Source organism: Leuciscus leuciscus (assembly GCF_965113295.1).
Source record: "Leuciscus leuciscus genome assembly, chromosome: 1".
NCBI lineage: Eukaryota > Metazoa > Chordata > Actinopteri > Cypriniformes > Leuciscidae > Leuciscus > Leuciscus leuciscus.
In genome coordinates this window covers 33,565,385-33,585,699 of record NC_138725.1, presented here as the reverse complement: position 1 = coordinate 33,585,699, position 20,315 = coordinate 33,565,385, and the positions used below count along the sequence as shown (strand labels likewise).

Below are 20,315 nucleotides of genomic sequence, written 5' to 3'. Positions count from 1 at the left end.
ACTGTTCCAGTGTATTCTGCAGTAAACAAGTCGGCGACACAGCCCGCTTGCCTGCACACAAACGCCGCTTTACGGCTACCCAGATAAATCCCATAGAGTGTATTTTCTGGTGTTCCGGCCACGGCCGATGGTGTTATGAGTGTAGGCAAAATGCCCACTGCCCAGTGCTCATTCCTACACAGAGAAACAGCCCGTCACACAGGGCTCGCGCACATGATATCGACCCAGATCGATTGCGCATTAAATGTGGTAAATGTGCCCACTGCCCAGTGTCCACAAACACTACGTTCTGCTTCTGTAAAACGAAACCAACATGCATCCGCTCTGCTCAGGCAGACAATGCTCTCAGTGTTGTAAATGTGCCCGCTATCCCACGCCCACATTCACACATAGACATGACAGGTCTTACGGGACTCGCCCAGCCCTCCCCCTCTCGGTTGACCACCGCAGAGGAGTCGAGCGCGGGCAATCTGCCCGCTGTTATCAGCGCGCCCCCTGCCTCAAATGTCATAAGCGCGACGCTTATGTTGCAGCACACTGAAGCCCCTCTGTCGCTGAGCGACCAGAGCGCGCTTCGCACTCAACCCCTAGCCATTCGTGCAAACGCATGGGCAAGGCTACCCGGGGTTTCGAAGTGGGTGCTAGACATTATAGAAAGAGGCTATTCGCTACAGTTCGGTCGACGCCCGCAACGCAAGCGGCTCGAATCGATACTACGGTAAAAAAGGAAGTAGCACACCTACTTCGGGCCGAAATAGCGAAGTTACTGAGCAAAGGGGCTTTAGAACCCCTATCACAAGCTCAGAGCGAAGGGGGCATGTACAGCAGATATTTTCTGGTACCCAAAAAGACGGAGGTCTCAGACCCATTTTAGATCTAAGACGACTAAACAAAGCACTTCTGAAACGACGGTTCAGAATGCTCACGACCAAGAAAATCCTCTCGCAAATTTGCCAAGGGGACTGGTTCATGTCGATAGATCTGAAAGACGCTTATTTTCAAATACAAATAGCGTCACGTCACAGGCGATTTTTGGGATTCGCCTTCGAGGGCCAGGCATATCAGTACACAGTCCTGCCATTTGGCCTATCCCTGGCACCTCGCGTATTCACGATGTGCATGGATGCAGCGCTCGCACCCCTCAGGCTCCGAGGCATACGAGTACTGAATTATTTGGACGATTGGCTGGTTCTAGCTCGATCACAGTCGGAGCTCATAGAACACAGGACCATATTACTCGATCACCTCGAGAATTTAGGTCTCACAGTCAATTGGGCAAAGAGTTCACTGTCTCCCAGTCAGAAAATATCTTTTCTGGGCACAGATCTGGACTCGCTGTCTATGACAGCACAGCTGTCGCCGCAGCGCAGACTAAGTATTCAGCGCATGACAGAGATTTTTCGCCACGGCGCTTTAGTCCCGCTCAAAAAGTTCAAAGGATGCTGGGTCTCATGGCTTCAGCATCCTCAGTGCTTCAGCTGGGTCTGCTTCGCATGCGCCCGCTGCAGTATTGGTTGAAAGCGCGCGCCGCGCAGAGCTTGGACCTCCGGTCTCGCGCACCTCAAGGTCGATCAGAAATGCGTCGCAGCTCTGAAACCTTGGACAGTGACCGACTGGTACCGGTCAGGTGTAAGCCTGGGGACTTCCTCGAGTGTGAAGGTGGTGTCTACGGACGCCTCAACCTCGGGATGGGGAGCGCTGCTCGAGGGCAGACCGTTATTCGACCAGTGGTCGGAACGGGAAAAGCTTCTGCATATAAACTGCCTGGAAATTATGGCAGTCGACAACGCACTGAGGCGCTTTTGTCCCCAGATAAAAAGACACCACGTCTTGGTCCGTTCGGACAACATGTCAGTGGTGGCTTATATAAATCACCAAGGAGGTATCAGATCCAGAATCCTTCACAGGCTGACGGAACGCCTCCTGGTCTGGGCTCAGCACAATCTGCGCTCGCTCAGGGCAGCGCATGTGCCCGGCCATCTGAATGTGGGACCAGACAGACTGTCCAGAAACAATCTGCCGACAGGAGAATGGTCTTTACATCCACAGACAGTCAAAATGCTATGGAGGACATTTGGCAGAGCGGAAATAGACCTATTTGCGTCTCAAGAGAACGCTCATTGTCAGGAATTCTTCTCCAAGAGCAGGGATGCGCTGGCTCACGTCTGGCCCCGCTGCCCGCTCTATGCGTTTCCCCCTGTCACGCTCCTACCCCAGGTGTTAGAGCGAATCAGGGTGAGCGGATGCCCAGTGCTACTCGTCGCCCCATTTTGGACAAACCAAGTCTGGTTTCCAGTCCTGATGCAGCTGACGAGTACCGCCCCGTGGCCGATACCGGTGAGGAGGGATCTCCTCTCGCAGGCGAACGGCTCGATCTGGCATCCTCGCCCGGAGCTTTGGTCCCTACATGTGTGGGCCATCAACGGGTACCCGTTAACCTCCCAGCGGGAGTGTTAAACACGATCACGCAGGCTAGAGCTCCATCTACGAGGCGGCTCTATTCCTCAAAATGGTCTGTGTTCACTAGCTGGTGTTCAGCGAGTGGCACTTCACCCTCACGCTGTGGGGTGCCGGAGGTTCTCTCCTTTTTACAAGAGCTTCTGGATAAGGGCAGAGCCCCATCCACGCTCCAAGTTTATGTGGCGGCCATAGCAGCGTTCGCTGAACCACCGCTTGGCCAGTCATTAGGAAGGAACGATCTGGTCATTCGCTTCCTTAGAGGAGCTAAGAGGCTGAACCCTCCCAGACCACCCTCAGTTCCCGTTTGGGACCTTTCCACGGTTCTGGAAGCCATGAAAGGTGCCCCATTCGAGCCAATACAGTCAATAGACCTGAAACCCTTGTCTTTCAAAACAGTGTTTCTTCTGGCTCTCGCTTCAGTGAAGCGCATAGGGGATTTGCAAGCGCTCTCAGTGAGCACGACGTGTATGGAGTTTGGGCCGAATGACTCGAGAGTCATACTCAAACCAAAGCACGGATATGTTCCTAAATCCCTCAACACACCGTTTAGGGCACAGGTTATCTCCCTGTCGGCCCTGCCGGTATCTGAGGAGGAAGGGGACGCAGGCTTCCTTTGCCCGGTCAGGGCGTTAAGAGCCTATGTGTCTCGCTCATCTGTTTTCAGACAGACGGAGCAGCTCTTTTTGTTCAGCGGACGTTCTAAGGGACTAGCTGCGTCAAAACAGAGTCTATCCAGATGGATAGTTGATGCTATAGCGCTAGCTTACACATGCAAGGGCCTGCAATGCCCGATAGGTGTCAAAGCGCACTCCACAAGAGGCATGGCCTCGTCGTGGGCTTGGTCCAGTGGGATTGCCTTGCAAGATATCTGTATGGCGGCAGGCTGGGCCTCCCCGTCTACATTTATAAGGTTTTTATAACCTCGAGGTTCCCGCTTTGCAAGCTAGGTTGCTCTCGGTTTAATTTTTCAGTATTGCCCGCCCGATGCTATCGGCTCGGGATGCTGAAACTGCTAGAGCGTCGATCACTGATCGCCTATATACTTCTGTGGGCAGTACGTAAGTCCCCCATATTTACCAGTCAAGGCTGAGTTCGCCCTGGCTGTGTGGAACACTTGATATAACATGCTCTTATCAGAGCTCAATATTACAGGAATGATGCTATTCTAGCCCCTCTTCCTGGATTCTCTGTGAGTCCCTTGTGATTAGGCACTGTATGAACCCCGGGCACCTGCCCTTGGGACTTTAGTGTTATGTCTCAAGCACGCACGGCGTTTTACATTGTGTTCCCCTAGCGTAAGATATCTTACGCAAGTACGAGAGACCTCTCGTAAGAGAACGTACTCGGTTACTAACGTAACCTCGGTTCTCTCTAGAAGAGGGAACGAGTACTTGCGTATCTTGCTGTGCATGCGTCATGTTCTGATTCGCTTCAGCGATGAAAAACTGACCAAACCAGCCTCTCTGGGCCGTATTTATAGCCCTGGCCCCACCCGATTTCGGCGGGACATGACGTAATGGGCGCGAAGCGCCCTCATTGGTTCTGACGTCATGAGGAGCCTCTATCGATAGGCTGGTGCAGTTGCCGCAGAGCAGCCAATGGGCGCGCGAGCTGTCTCGCCCATGTCTGCATGCTGCTGCAATGCGTTTTACATTATTGCAAAATTAAGGATAATTTTTGGCTTCAATATCTCGAGGAAAAGAGGTTTTCCCCTAGCGTAAGATATCTTACGCAAGTACTCGTTCCCTCTTCTAGAGAGAACCGAGGTTACGTTAGTAACCGAGTACGTTTTCAAACTTAGGTAGCTGTCAATGCGGTTCATGACCTGTTCATGACACTCTTTCTTGGTCAGCGGCAGCGCCAACACAGATTTGAATATGATTTTGTCAAAGGTTTAATAGACAAACGAAATGGAATAAGATCGCGTGGGTGTTTGAATCGAGATCACAGACTTTTAAAGATGAATCGTGCAGCTCTGTAATAACACATTTCATCCTCTATTGAATCGAAACTGGCTAACTTCTGTCAACCTCATCTATAAGCAAGGGCAAAAATAAAGCAATTTAATTTGAATTAATATCTGTAATATTCTGTAATAAAAAATAAATCGATTTTAAAATCATTAAAAAAAATAAAAAAACGCGATATCTAGGTGAATCGATTTTTTTCTCCCAGCCCTAATATGCATGTTTCATGCCATGCCATTTGAAATAACTGAAATGTTAAAGTGGGTTATTTTTTATGTCCATATCTACTCGATGTTTTTATGTTACTGAATGCTTTTGTTCCAAGCGACTTTTAGTGACAATAAACAGACTCCTTGATAGCCTAAGTTGATCGCATTATTTTCCGTAACATAAGCTTATAGTTTAATAGTAGGCCTAGAATAGTCTGACTGAAGTCAGTGTAGCCTACTTTTGCGTTCATTTAATTGAATATTGTTTCTAAAATCGGATAGGCTAAGTCGAAAAATGGGTCATTGTTAATGATTTCAATGTGTTTAAACGAGAAACAAGCCCCCCCAAAAAAAATTGGGCGGTTTTTTTGTGCATTCTCGCGGTTTTTGACGAGGTTTTGGGCTGGAAAACCTCGCTGGCACCTGGCAACCCTGCTCTCAGGGCAGGAGTACTCTCTAGATTCAAATCGCTGTTATTTTAGTGTATTATGCGCTGGTCTCAGGGCAGGAGTACTCAATAGATTCAAATCGCAGTTATTTTTAGTGTATTACGCGCTGCTCACAGGGCAGGAGTACTCAGTAGATTCAAATCGCTGTTCTTTTAGCGCAATACTCCATGCTGTCAGGGAAGGAGTACTCAAGAGATTCTAATTGCTTTGCATTTACCTAGAAATGAGGTCCTGTAATATTCCTGTATTGCAGGAATATACAGTAGTATTGATACTATGTGCTGCAATAATTTTCGATACACTAAGCTCAGTTCTAGAATAATTATATTTTTCTCTATAACTAATCATTAAAAAAAAAAACATCACTCATAAAAACATTCAGTAAACATGGCTGTCAGCTCCCAGGGCATTCTTCAGGGCATCACTTTTGTAAAACTAAAGCAAAGTTGTCCCACAATACCAAAATATACAGTACAAAATACTCTTTTTTTCTGTTTATGTTTTTGCTGGTTTTATAGTCTAGTAAATCTATAGCCCTACACATTTTTAAGGGTAGGCTATATTTGATTATTTTTAATCGTTTTGTTGTTACATAAGTAGACCATTTCTTTTTGATCTATTATTAACTTGTTATTTTATCTCATTCTTCAGTTACCTGAATGAGCTGGCAGAAACTGGATGAATAAAAGGAGCCAACACTGAAGATGCCTATGCTACCCAGTCTATGATTAAGGCCTGGATGCAAAGATGGAGAGCGTTTGGTTCCACCTGATACAAGCACACAATCTCAGTGTTGACTTTGTGATGCATAAATGTGATTGCAAAATGTGGATCTATGTTCAAATAGTTAATTTTCCACTGAGTATTGCGGAGAAACAAAGACTTTTAATTTCAGGGTTCCTAGGCAATTTGGAAATGTTTGGCATTTGATTAGAGTAATTTCCAAGTATGGAAAAAATATTTTAGTTTCTATACTTTTCCCACCATTCTGTTTTCTAAAATATAAACTTAAGATTTTCGAAAAATGCATTTATCAAAAGCAGATTGAATTCATGTCAAAAGTTAAGTGATCATTTAGTGATTGTTTGTCTTATAAGCGAGTCTCTTTTGAATATCACTAAATTAATGTGCATTTACCCCTCTACCAGCAACAGATAAAGGAGCAGACTACCATTTAACTTAGTGGTCATGCAACATCAAACCTTATAAAGCATTTTAGGTTTCTTCTCATCCTGTTTAGTGCTTATCACTTCCAGAAAACTTTTGTACTGATTGTACTGTATGCCAAAAATATAATGTTTTATGAATCATTAATGTTTAATATGGTTAGAAAAATCTAGAGTATTGCAATTTTAAGTCTGTGTGGAAAAGTGTAAGATTGAAAATAATTAAAGATATTTGAAAATGAACAAAAACATTTTCTTTTGCTGTTTCAATTCCCCTTTCTTACCCCAGGGTACCATTTGGAGTTCCTAAAGGCAGAGGTGCTGATAGTGCTCAAGGCCTGTAGGTCAAAATGTGTGTACTTTTCTACGAATTGTCACACCTTTTACAATGGGGAAAATTGTAATTTTCTGATGAGTCGATTTGAACGTCTCACATTTGGGTTACAGAAACATGGTCAAGGAAGGCATCAAAGATTATAACAGTTTCTCTGTCCCTTTTATTCTCTGGCTCTCTTTCTTTGTCTCTTTCTACACCCTCTCCCTCTCTTTATATCTCTGAGGTAACACTTTACATATATGGGGGGTACAATTAATGGTATTTTGGGATGGGATAAGTTTTTATCATCACATCTATTTTGTAACTTTAAGTGTAACCATATATAGTGTCATTAAACCCTTTCAATTACATTTAATGTGCTAACTAGTTTTGATTAGGTATTGACTTTGAAGTGCTACCTATTGCAAAACAATATCGTCACTCTATAGCAGCAATCTGCCACATATTTAGCTGTTGTTACAACTTGTAACTGCGCTTATTTCCGTTGTTGATATAAGTAGCAGTGCATGGGTGGTAATAGACAAGAAATCTACAGTTTTCCACCATCTTACTGATAACTTTTCTTTCGGCAGTCTAGCAGCCTGAACCCCTGTAGGAAATACATCCTTACAAAAGTATGGAATTTTAAAATGGATAATAATAACGTTTCTTTAGTCATTCGGCAGTCTTGCAGCCTGAACCTCTGTAGGAAATCCATCCTTACAAAAGTATGGAATTTTGATTTCATTTAATGACTGAACAAAAATGTATTGTAAATAACTAGTTTACTAATTATATTTTTATTGAACTTTCTTTTGGTCCAATTTTGCAACAAAATAATCAATTCAAGCATAATTATGACTTTCCTTTTTTATAGTATTACAAAACATTTCCAGTGAATTAAATGTATAAAACAGAAACATATCACAAAAAAATGCATAGCAAAGATGTAGCCTATCATTAAACTGTTGTACTTTTAACTAGCTCATATCATTATTCTTAGAGGTTTTTTATTGCTTTATTATTTTTCTTTTAGACGGGTGTCATTGAACTTGAATGGGCTTCCTGTTAAACCAGGCCCAACGCTACGGGTCGCCTGGTCAAATGTCTGTCAGTTCCTCCTTAAATTCTCCAGAAGTATAGGTCTTCCTGCAAAAGAATTACATAAAGATGTTGGTTTCAATGTAAGCTGATAGTCATAAAAAAACAAAACGTAAAATATATTTCACCTGAAAGCTTCAGTTGTGGATATTGCACAATGAACATCCTCATTTTAAAATATTTCCTGGACTATTTCTTTTGTGGAGTAAACTTGGTGCGAGGGACATTAATGAAACCTTATTGTAAAGTGGTACCAATGTAAACAAATAAAATTACTTGTAAAAATCTTAAGATCTTTAAGCTAAAATACATTTATAATGCCCTCAAAACAGCACTAAGGACACAGTTATATTGTCACATGCTTATCACAGTTAGTGCATGTTGAAGTCAATTTGAATCGGAGTACTACTGCCCTGAGAGCAGCGCGTAATACACTAAAATAAAAGCGATATGAATCTATTGAGTACTCCTGCCCTGAGAGCAGCGCGTAGTACACAAAAATAAAAGCGATTTGAATCTATTGAGTACTCCTGCCCTGATAGCAGCGCGTAATACACTAACATAACAGCGGTTTGAATCTATTGAGTACTCCTGCCCTGAGAGCAGCGCGTAATACACTAAAATAAGAGCAATTTGAATCTATTGAGTACTCCTGCCCTGAGAGCAGCGCGTAATACACTAAAAATAACTGTGATTTGAATCTATTGAGTACTCCTGCCCTGAGAGCAGCACGTAATACACTAAAATAAAAGCGATTTGAATCTATTGAGTACTCCTGCCCTGAGAGCAGCGCGTAATACACAAAAATAAAAGCGATTTGAATCTATTGAGTACTCCTGCCCTGATAGCAGCGCTTAATACACTAACATAACAGTGATTTGAATCTATTGAGTACTCCTGCCCTGAGAGCAGCGCTTAATACACTAAAAATAACTGCGATTTGAATCTATTGAGTACTCCTGCCCTGAGAGCAGCGCTTAATACACTAAAAATAACTGCGATTTGAATCTATTGAGTACTCCTGCCCTAAGATCAGCACGTAATACACTAAAATAAAAGCGATTTGAATCTATTGAGTACTCCTGCCCTGAGAGCAGCGCGTAGTACACAAAAATAAAAGAGATTTGAATCTATTGAACACTCCTGCCCTGAGAGCAGCGCGTAATACACTAAAATAAAAGCGATTTGAATCTATTGAGTACTCCTGCCCTGAGAGCAGGGCGTAATACACTAAAAATAACTGCGATTTGAATCTATTGAGTACTCATGCCCTGAGAGCAGCGCGTAATACACTAAAATAAAAGTGATTTGAATCTATTGAGTACTCCTGCCCTGAGAGCAGCGTTTAATACACTAAAAATAACAGCAATTTGAATCTATTGAGTACTCCTGCCCTGAGAGCAGCGTGTAATACACCAAAAATAACTGTGATTTGAATCTATTGAGTACTCCTGACGAGAGCAGCGCGTAATACACTAAAAATAACAGCGATTTGAATGTATTGAGTACTCCTGCCCTGAGAGCAGCTCGTAATACACTAAATATAACTGCGATTTGAATCTATTGAGTACTCCTTTCCTGAAAGCAGCGCGTAATACACTAAAATAAAAGCGATTTTAATCCATTGAGTACTCCTGACCTGAGAGCAGCGCGTAATACACTAAAATAAAAGCGATTTGAATCTAGAGTACTCCTGCCCTGAGAGCAGCGTGTAATAGGGATGGGCATGATTAATCGACGATCGATAATTGATCGTTAAGAATTTCGTCGATCACGTTTATTTGTTATCGATTAAACTAATGCAGGTTGCGTTGCGTAGTGTGAGTCTTGAAGCAATGGAATTAATTTTAGCGCGGAGGTACCTGCGCATCCCGGCAACGTCAGTCCCCTCAGAGCGGGTGTTTTCGGCGGCTGGGACTGGCTGTCACCAGGTTGCAGTCGCGTCTGATCCCAGATCATGTCAACATGCTTATCTTTCTCAACAGAAATCAGTAGACTGGTGCAGAAGTTCTATGGGAACTTCATGCGTTTTCTCAGATCGGATAGCTATCTGATTTATCAAAACGATTCCATTTACACCTGGTCACATAAATGTGTTTTTGCAAAACGGATATAAATCCGATCTTGAATTCCCGCGCTATATGCATATTTAAATTGTTGCACGTCATCGAAAGCAACTGATATGAGCTGCATTTTATTGATCATCAGCGAAAATGTCTAAATCAAAGACCGCAACAAGATATTGCGGCAACAGCCCTGGTAAGATCATTTCGGTTCTTTACTTTTAATGAAGATGATTGTGTGTTGATGAATGACTTTCACTTTGATTTGCGATAGTTTGCACGTTGGCTTGATGAATAGATGCTCATCTGTGGTGATGCGTGTTGAAGTAGCGTCGTCATATCTGGATATAACATGACATATAGCCTATAACACGCTCTCACACGTTTATTTCTTATCATTTTTGGGATAAGTCAAATTTGCATATGTGGTTTCAACAACCAGATGCATTTACACTTGTCCAGTTTCGTCTGGAATGCATCTCAGATCTCCTGAAGTGGTTTGAGCGATCGGATTTAAATCCATCTCGAATGCATTTCGGAGGGCATTTAGATTTGGTCTTTTCACGACCAGATAGCTATCCGATCACAGAAAACGGATGAAGTGGCCATGGGTCTCTGTTTAAGAACGCCGGCTCGCGGCTGCAGGTTCCGCTGGTTTAGAGCACCGCAGGAATCTTCAAGTCTACCGAACGTCCAGTTTCACTGCCACAAGTTGATCTTCTTGTAATAAAGATCTCATCGAGGACAAACAAACTGTATTTTTGTATTTTCATTGCATTTTTAATTTATAAAAAGTTAAAGAAATAATGAATTTCAATATAAAAATATTAATGATTAATCGATAGTCGATCGTTAATTCTCCCGACGATCGACTAAGAAAATGTAATCGAATGCCCATCCCTAGCATGTAATACACTAAAATAAAAGCGATTTGAATCTATTGAGTACACCTGTCCTGAGAGCAGCGCGTAATACACTAAAATAAAAGCGATTTGAATCTATTGAGTACTCCCTCCCTGAGAGCAGCGCGTAATACACTAAAATAAAAGCGATTTGAATCTAGAGTACTCCTGCCCTGAGAGCAGCACGTAATACACTAAAAATAACAGCGATTTGAATCTATTGAGTACTCCTGCCCTGAGAGCAGCGCGTAATACACTAAATATAACTGCGATTTGAATCTATTGAGTACTCCTGCCCTGAGAGCAGCGCGTAATACACTAAAAATAACTGCGATTTGAATTCATTGAGTACTCCTGCCCTGAGAGCAGCGCGTAATACACTAAAAATAACTGCGATTTGAATCTATTGAGTACTCCTGCCCAGAGAGCAGCGCGTAATACACTAAAATAACTGCGATTTGAATCTATTGAGTACTCCTGCCCTGAAAGCAGCGCGTAATACACAAAAAATAAAACGATTTGAATCTATTGAGTACTCCTGCCCTGAGAGCAGTGCGTAATACACTAAAAATAACTGTGATTTGAATCTATTGAGTACTCATGCCCTGAGAGCAGCACGTAATACACTAAAAATAACTGCGATTTGAATCTATTGAGTACTCCTGCCCTAAGATCAGCACGTAATACACTAAAATAAAAGCGATTTGAATCTATTGAGTACTCCTGCCCTGAGAGCAGCGCGTAGTACACAAAAATAAAAGCGATTTGAATCTATTGAGTACTCCTGCCCTGAGAGCAGAGCGTAATACACTAAAATAAAATAGATTTGAATCTATTGAGTACACCTGTCCTGAGAGCAGCGCGTAATACACTAAAATAAAAGCGATTTGAATCTATTGAGTACTCCTGCCCTGAGAGCAGCGTGTAATACACTAAAAATAACTGCGATTTGAATCTATTGAGTACTCCTGCCCTGAGAGCAGCGCGTAATACACTAAAAATAAAAGTGATTTGAATCTAGAGTACTCCTGTCCTGAGAACAGCGCGTAATACACTAAAAATAAAAGTGATTTGAATCTATTGAGTACTCCTACCCTGAGAGCAGAGCGTAATACACTAAAAATAAAAGTGATTTGAATCTATTTAGTACTCCTGCCCTGAGAGCAGCGCGTAATACACTAAAAATAAAAGTTATTTGAATCTATTAAGTACTCCTGCCCTGAGAGCAGCTCGTAATACACTAAAAATAAAAGTGATTTGAATCTATTGAGTACTCCTGCCCTGAGAGCAGAGCGTAATACACTAAAAATAAAAGTGATTTGAATCTATTGAGTACTCTTGCCCTGAGAGCAGCGCGTAAAACACTAAAAATAACTGCGATTTGAATCTATTGAGTACTCCTGCCCTGAGAGCAGTGTGTAATACACAAAAATAAAAGCGATTTGAATCTATTGAGTACTCCTGCCCTGATAGCAGCGCGTAATACACTAAAATAACAGCGATTTGAATCTATTGAGTACTCCTGCCCTGAGAGCAGCGCGTAATACACTAAAAATAACAGCGATTTGAATGTATTGAGTACTCAAAAGATATAATACGAGTTAAGAGCCCAACTAATGGAAACACTATTCACTATTATGGTGACTTCAAATGAAACACATTAGAGTTAAACCTCTGTTAATTCTCAATACAAACTTTCGTAGACGTCTGCCAGAAATAAAGTCAGTCTGGTTAGTAATAAGTGAAGCTGGTAATGCTATTTGTGGAGTTGTTTAATCCTCCTCTGCTGAGATCTTCACAGATTTAATGTCTTCTTTTCTCTTCAGTCGATTTCATCTAAGACTGTGACTGAAGTCAGTTATAGTTCTTGTGTTTCTGCTCATTTCTTTTTTCTGTTCTCTTCTTTCTTTCAGTGATTCTGCTTGTTAACAGACTTATTAAGGCTGAGATGACTCTATATTTAATATACACAGATTTTGTGGCTCAGATAAGGTCCAGTTCTGGTTTATTTCTTTGCTCTTGGCTGACATGTGGCATTGCCATGGCCTGCTTGTGGCCCAGATCTGGCAAACAGGAGTGCCGTAGTGCCCACCCAAGTGCCGTAATTCCACGCTGCATGTGGGCCAGATCATCTTTCCACGTGTGCCAGATGTAGGCTGGATCTGGGCCAACACAATGTTGCTATGTGGGAAACTGTCTGAACTCAGTTGTAGTTCTTGTATTTCTGCTCGTCTCTTTTTCTGTTCTCTTCAGAGGTGTAAAGTCCAGGTTCAGAAAGTAAAAGTCATGCTCAGAATTTTGTTCCAATCACCTGGATTTGCTAATTAGCAGTTTTTCAGCCAAGAGATAGCAATCAGCTGACTGAGTTCATGGGTGGAATAAACATATGGTAGGACTTCTACTTTCTGACCCCTGGACTATACAACTCTGATAACCCCACTCCTCCACTGTGGTGTTTTTCCTGAAAGTCATGTGATTTGCTGGAAAGAGAAAGACTTCTGAGACACACATAAATACTTTCTGATTGGCTGACATGCATCTTGCGTAACATGAATAACTGCTATGTAAGCCCACAATGTAGTGGCAAAAGAGTACAGCAAAATAATTCAAGAAAGCAAGACATGTCTCTTTTATAATATCCATCAGAAAACTGATTTTGCTGTTTGGAACACAGATTTCCTCAGGTTTGACTTTTTTACATTTGCATGTATTGTTATTTCACTTTTATTTGAATCCAACTAATCATTTTGGGACACTGTGGGAATGTTAGTTCTATTGGAACATCAAGTGTGTGACACATGGAGTGTCTTGGTTTGTGAGAATGTATGTTTTATGTTATGTTTTATGTCTCACGCAGGTTATAGGTGAATCAGGGATGTGCTAAAATGTGAAAACGCTTGACTTGGTTTAATGCACTAATAAAAAACTTTGACTGCGATGTAGGCTATTTCTTCAGACTGTTTAGATCTGCAACTGCAAACCGAAAAAAAATATAAGACAGCAGGGAATGGACGCTGACTTTTGATTGTGACTCATAATAGAAATATCTGATTCACAAACAAAACCGTTGACGTTTTACTAAATAATTTGTAATATATTTCAGGCTTATTTTTTTTTTTTTCTATTGTGATGTTTATATCTACTTCTATTTCTATTTATATACAATATGATTTGTTTAATGTGCCCCTACCATGCTTTTTTCCAAATATGATCTTTCATGCAGTGTGCAGTATAGCTGTTTGTCTAGTTTTAAAAATCTAAATGTGCTACAAAGTGATTGTCTTCACAAAGCAAATTGTATTTAAAAATCAAAAGTTAGAATGTCTAATCTTTTGCATGAAAATTGTGATGGTGTAAAAAACAATTAATAACAAACAACCACTTTTGGTCAGCAATGAGTTAAGTGAATATTTTCATTTCTAATAATAAAAATGTTATCACTTCATCATCCTTGCTTCTTGTTTCTTTTGTAACAAACAAGAGTGTTTTGTTAAACACAGTTACAAAGACCATACACTGACATAAAATGGTGTCAAACTGCCCAACAAAAGGAAACACTGATGACCATAATGGTTGCCAAACACTTTAAACCATCGACATCTAAACCTCTGTAAATTCTCATAAAGAACTGAAGACAAATGACACAAAAGAGTCTGGTTTGTAATAAGAGATTTAATGTCTTTTCAGATTATTTCATCTAAATCTGTGGTTGAAGTCCGTTATTAGTTTTTGTTTGTCTTTCCTTCAGTGATTCTGCTTGTTATCATCAGGTGTCTTCAGTAATCAAACAATCATCACTCAATTATTCACTTATCAAAAATCCTGATAATTTACTCACCCCGATCCATTCTGCGTAGAAAAATCCTGGAATGTTTTCCTCAAAAACCTTGATTTATTTTCAACTGAAGAAAGAAAGACGTGGATATCTTGACATCGGAGTGAGTAAATTATCAGCAAAAATTGTTTTGAACTAATCCTTTCAGTGTTACTACACCCTGCTGGTGGTTCCCATATAAACACCGATTTAATACTGGGGAATAATTTAATAATTGAATACTGGGGAATTTGCTGTGTAGCTATCGATTATTATTTTTTTTGTCTTAATAAAAAGTATTGAAGTGGTTCTGTTTGAAGTGTACATTATGAATTATGTTTTCTTTTATTTTCTTTTTTTCTGTGTGTGTTTGTTGTAGAACAGAATCGATGTGAAATCAGAGCCACAGAAGTTGCTGTTTATCGGAAAGATCACAGGAAACCTGTTGATGTGAGTAAATCTTTCTGTTTCCGTTTAATGTTTAAGTCCTGAATTAAGGAGAATTTAGATTTTTTTAGATTTAAAAAAAAAATTTTTTTACATTATTTTAGCAGGAAGAAGAAGAAAGGACCCTTAGTTAAAGCTCTTGAAGAAGTAATAAAACCAGATTTGAACGGTGTAAGTTTTTTTTTATAAAATCATCACGGGTGAATTGTTCCTTAACTTGGTTCTTCTGCTGCATCAAGATGAGTTTCAACAGTGCACAAAGTCAGCCTTCTGATTCTGATGGAAATTATTATTTATTCAAAAGATGGTTTCTGTCATTGTTGGTAATCGCTTTATCATGTTCAAGTGTTCGTTCTTCCAATATGTTTGGTTTTAGTAAGTTATTCAATGCCATAAAAACGGGATGTAACGTCATGATTGACAGCTGTGCTTGCGATTGACCATTTCTGGGATCAAAAGGCTTCAAATTTCTACTGTGGAACGACGTGCTGCGGCTGCCCATCCTTTTTTACAGTCTATGAGACACAGAGTGTGTATGTGACATATATTGTCAAATGTACTGTAATCATATGCAATTTAAAATAAACATTTAATACAAAGACTTGAACAAGTGAGATGTGCACTTCTCTATATGGTATATATATATATAGTGTTTTGTTTGTATTTGAGTTTCTCTTGTAAGGACTTCTGTGCTGTTAAATTAAATTAAATTAAATTAGAATCTATTAAATTATTTGATATATTATATTCATATATTAATAACACAAGCTTAAGTGTTTATCCTCATCTGTAAATCCATCTTATATGATGGGATAACTTCACCGATGGACTGAATGTGTGATTGTCATGTTTCCGTGAATTAACACACACTAAACACACAGGCTGTTTGTCCTCCAGACAGAAGAGTTTGAGTTTCTCACTGTGTAAACTGCAGATCTCCTCAGACTCTGATGAACGCCTCTCATTTCTCTCCTTCAGGAACGACTCACGCTAGTTTTTTAATACAAGATTACATGGAGGATCATCTCTTGAGGATCTTCTCCTGCAGACAGGACACTCCTGAGTTTCCTTGGTTCTCCTTACTGTTGAAGACACTCTTTACAGAAATGACAGAAGAACAGGAGACTTGAAGATTTTATGACACATGGGACAAGAAAGCTTTTCTGCAGATACATTTAGTGAAGCAATTTTCACTGTTTGAGCTCCAGAAACTTCTGAATGCGGTTTCAGAAATAAATAACTATAGGCCTATGTGTATTTGGTGTATATCCCTGTATCCCTGGCTGGGATAGGAACTAGCCAAGAGTGAGAAGTCTTGTCAATTTCTTTAATTTACATTGTGAACTTTTTATAGCCTAGTTGTGTAACCCTGATCTGTCGGCAAATGGCTTTATGCGCCATTATGATATTGCATTCTTGTTTTTGGAGCTCGAGAGAAGCTCTGACAGTTCTTGCAGTGCGTCATACATGAGTCCTAAATTGTAAACAAAGGTGCTTTGCCAAGCCATTGTAGCTTTCCCGAGTTGCGCTCTGGTGAGCAGAATCCTCCTCTGCGTGTGTAAAATGTCTGTGGAGGGCAGGATAACTTCTCCACACAGCTTCGACTGTTCTGAGACTAGATGCCACCCATCTGTTGTCTAACACCCGACCAACTTTACACAATTGAATGTTCAAACCGTCAGTACACTCTTTGAGCTCCACTCGGTTTTTGTTTGATGTCCTGTACAGTGCGTCAAGTTTATCCATGAAGATTTTGAAATGATTTATAACCTCCATTTCTTTCATCACATCACCAACTGCAAGCTCAAGTCGATGTGCAGAGCCGTGCCACACCATGATGTTTGGGAAGCGGGTTTTAAGTCGAGTTGCCACCCCACTCTTGCATCCGAGCATCACTGACGCACCGTCACATGTGAGACCGATGAGTGTTTTTGAGAGGAAGGCCTCGTCTAAGTTGGCGTGATCCATCCAACAATTTGCGGACAATGTCTTCTGCGCCAAAATCATCTAACTCCACAAAATCAAAGAATATGTTCTCGGGCGATTCCATCTCTGGCAACTGCATTCGTAAATACACGATTAATGCGCTCTTTTTATTTAAGCCTGTGGCCTCATCCAACATGAGTCCGGTTTTTGGAGCACAAGTGACAATCCTCTCAAGCAGTTTTCTTTTCATGTCAGTTGCAATATGCTGTTGTATATGAGAACATGCCACGTTAGAGTGAAGAATCCTCCCCATATCCACACCATTCATTTGCTGACAGTCTATTTCATGTTCAAATCTGTGAGCTGGCCTGTGACGCTTGGCCTCCTTGCAAGCGGTCGTTTGCACCTGGTCACTTTGGATATTGATTACTGCATTTACCAATGTATTTTCGTTTGCTTTATCACAAATATTTGATGCCATTACATGTGCTTTAGTACTGCCATGCTAAAAAAACTTTTTTCTTAAGGCTCTTTGCTTTTTTCTTAAATCGGGCGCAGATGATGTCACTGAGCCCGAGATCCATTCTTTTGCCAGTTTCACGCAGTTTTTTCCTGACCCAGTGATCCCACTTTTTTACAAATGGCACAGTCTAGTTTTGTCCATTGTAAGCCAGGGATAACTTTTTTTTTTTCTCTGTAAACTGAGCGTATGTCCAGATTTGCCCATTTTTAGTGTCCCTGACAAATGTACCTGCTTCGTCGCCATCACAATCTCTCGCAGATTCAAAGTGTCCATCAGCCGCCTCGTCGTCATCTTCATCTCCTTCCCCGTCAGGGTCTTCATCATCCCCACTAACATCAGGTGCATTAGCAGCATTAAAGGGTTAGTTCACCCAAAAATGAAAATTCTGTGTCTGTGTTACACGTCACCACGTAGGCTCACTATTGGCCGACGCTGGTCATGTGTGTGATGCGTGATGACTTATAACACAGACGCGCTGCGCAAAAACACTACGAGGCCCAGAGAGAAGGAAATGAATAGTGGAATAAAGTCGTTATTGTTGTTTGTTTTTGCGCACAAAAAGTATTCTCGTCGCTTGATATACTTAAGATTGAGCCACTGTAGTCACTTGGACTATATTAACGATCTCTTTAATAACTTTTCTGGGCCAGCAAGTTTGGGCCACCTAGCAGCCTATGGAGAAGTGATCAGCTCTCAGATTTCATCAAAAATATCTTAATTTGTGTTCCGAAGATGAACGAAGGTCTCACGCGGTTGGAACAACATGAGGGTGAGTAATTACTGACAGAATTTTCATTTTTGGGTGAACTAACCCTTTAATGGTAGGCGTACTACTGCTGTGTCCACCGTGGTCTCCACATTCTTGATCGGCGAAAAAAAAATTTTTTTGCTTGTTTGGGATCTGACTGGCCAGCGTATTTGAAAAAGTTAAGCAAACTTTGTTGTCTTTTTGACATTTTTCCCCTGAGTGAAACGAGGCAATCTCAACCAGCACAACAAGTACAAGGTATGTGTCACTTGAAGTGCCTCCCCTCCCTACATCCCTCTCCCCCCGTCCCTCTCCCCCCTCTGTCTTACCCTGAAAATTCACCTCAAAATGCTTCGAAAATGCAAACACAAGATTTTTGCGGAACTTCAAATGGGAATAAAGACTAACAAGACAGAAAACAACATTGAACACTACACAAACAGTAATTTTTATTTTATTTTATTTTTAGGCGGTTAATTTTCCATAGTGACACATTAGGTGCCGGATCCAATAAAAAAGATTCTGGATCCAATGTCGGATGTGCCGGAACATGTTCCGGCGTGTTCCGGCTCAAATTAAGCCGTGATCTCATTGTTACCGCTTCCTTCACCCTTCTAATCATGTCGGGTACACTCAGTATCCATTGCGACTTTCACCCGGCTTCTTAACTCCCAAACTATATTATGTTAGCTGGGCACATAACCTGTTAACAGAGTACCCAGATAACACACAGAATACGTTGTACTCTTTCACAGCATCCAGTCGCTCTGACTGGCACATTTTTATTTAAACAAAAAAAGGCACGTGCATTCATTCAGTCACTGATTAGGTCACATGATATATACCTTGCAGTGTGATTGCCTGTCTCACAAAAATAACAAAACTGGGAAAACAAATACAAATACAAATGAGAGCATAATACATCTTAAAGGGGTGGTAAAACGCTTGATTGTTCAAAAAAAGGCTTGATTGTGTTTGTGGGATGCACTGTAACGTGTTCATGCTTCGTTTTAAAAAATTCACATTATTTTTCACATATTTAACCATTATTCTACACTGCTCTGTCCCTCCTTGTAAAAACGGTCGGATGATTTCCGCGTTATATGAAGCCCCCCCCTTCAAAATATGCAATGGGCTCAGATTGGTTAGCTGGCCCAGTGTGTTGTGATTCGCTAACCTCCAAGTGTACGTTGTTCGGAAACGTCACGCCCCCTTATCTTTACCGGTAGTTTGTGCTTCAGTAAACAACGGCGTCAATATTGCCATACCAGATTGAGCCCGAATCAGACCCAGAGAATGTTAGTGGAGAGGATCGAGCAGAACCTGTTCAAGAACGGCTGTTAAAGGACGTTTCAGAAAGGTATGTTTCTTTTATATGAATGTTTAGGTATGTTTAGGTATACTGCAGATCGCTATATGACACTGTTACTTTTACATTTAGAACGATTGTAGCTAAATATCTGTCGCCTGAACTATTAATCCAATACGAACACTAAACATTGGCTTTACAACAGTAGCAAAATCAAACACAAAACCATGTTTAGCATGCCTGTAGATAAACAAGCATGTAGATAAACAATACATAAAAGCTATAATCAAAGAATAATTTACACTGATCACATAAACGCATACTTGCCAACCTTGAGACCTCAGAATTCGGGGGGGGGGGATTCCTTTAGAGTTAACACGGGTGAATCTGACTGCAGTAGATGTGAAAGATATGAATAAAGTTAATTCGGCCAGCGCTCATACCTGTGTTTACATCCTGTTTTCGGTTGAAGTCCAAAGTAGTCGATTGTCGACTAAAGGTGCATATGTTTAGTTACCTATGATCACGCGCGTGAACTCGACAATCGACTACTTTGGACTTCAACCGAAAACAGGATGTAAACAGGTATGAGCGCTGGCCGAATTAACTTCATTTTAACGGATGGTGTAGCAATATTGTTGTCCAGGTGGAAATCGGGAGAAATTCGGGAGAAAGGTCGGTCCGGGAGATTTTCGGGAGGGGCTTTGAAATTCGGGAGTCTCCCGGAAAAATCGGGAGGGTTGGCATGTATGCATAAACGACAACAACCACGAACATTCCAAGTTCGCTGCCCTGGTGATATTAAACAGAAGTTTGTATGTGTTTGTCGGATAAGTATGAATTAACGTTAGCATTTAACAAACTGGTTTGTGGAGCCAAACAGCGTTGTCCTTCGTTTACTTCCTTGCTACAACG

The 20,315-nt window shown here is 41.1% G+C and overlaps 1 long non-coding RNA gene across 2 annotated transcripts; it reads left to right on the top strand.

Annotated features, from left to right (window-relative positions):
* Window positions 1–13,196: 13,196 nt before the first annotated feature.
* LOC309478170 lies at window positions 13,197–19,004 on the top strand. Of its 2 annotated transcripts, XR_014198841.1 has the most exons (4): window positions 13,197–13,317; window positions 14,827–14,897; window positions 15,873–18,852; window positions 18,921–19,004. It is a non-coding gene; the product is annotated as an uncharacterized lncRNA (long non-coding RNA). The 2 variants fall into 2 exon arrangements; XR_014198842.1 differs by lacking the exons at window positions 15,873–18,852; window positions 18,921–19,004 and adding an exon at window positions 14,999–15,495.
* Window positions 19,005–20,315: the final 1,311 nt, after the last annotated feature.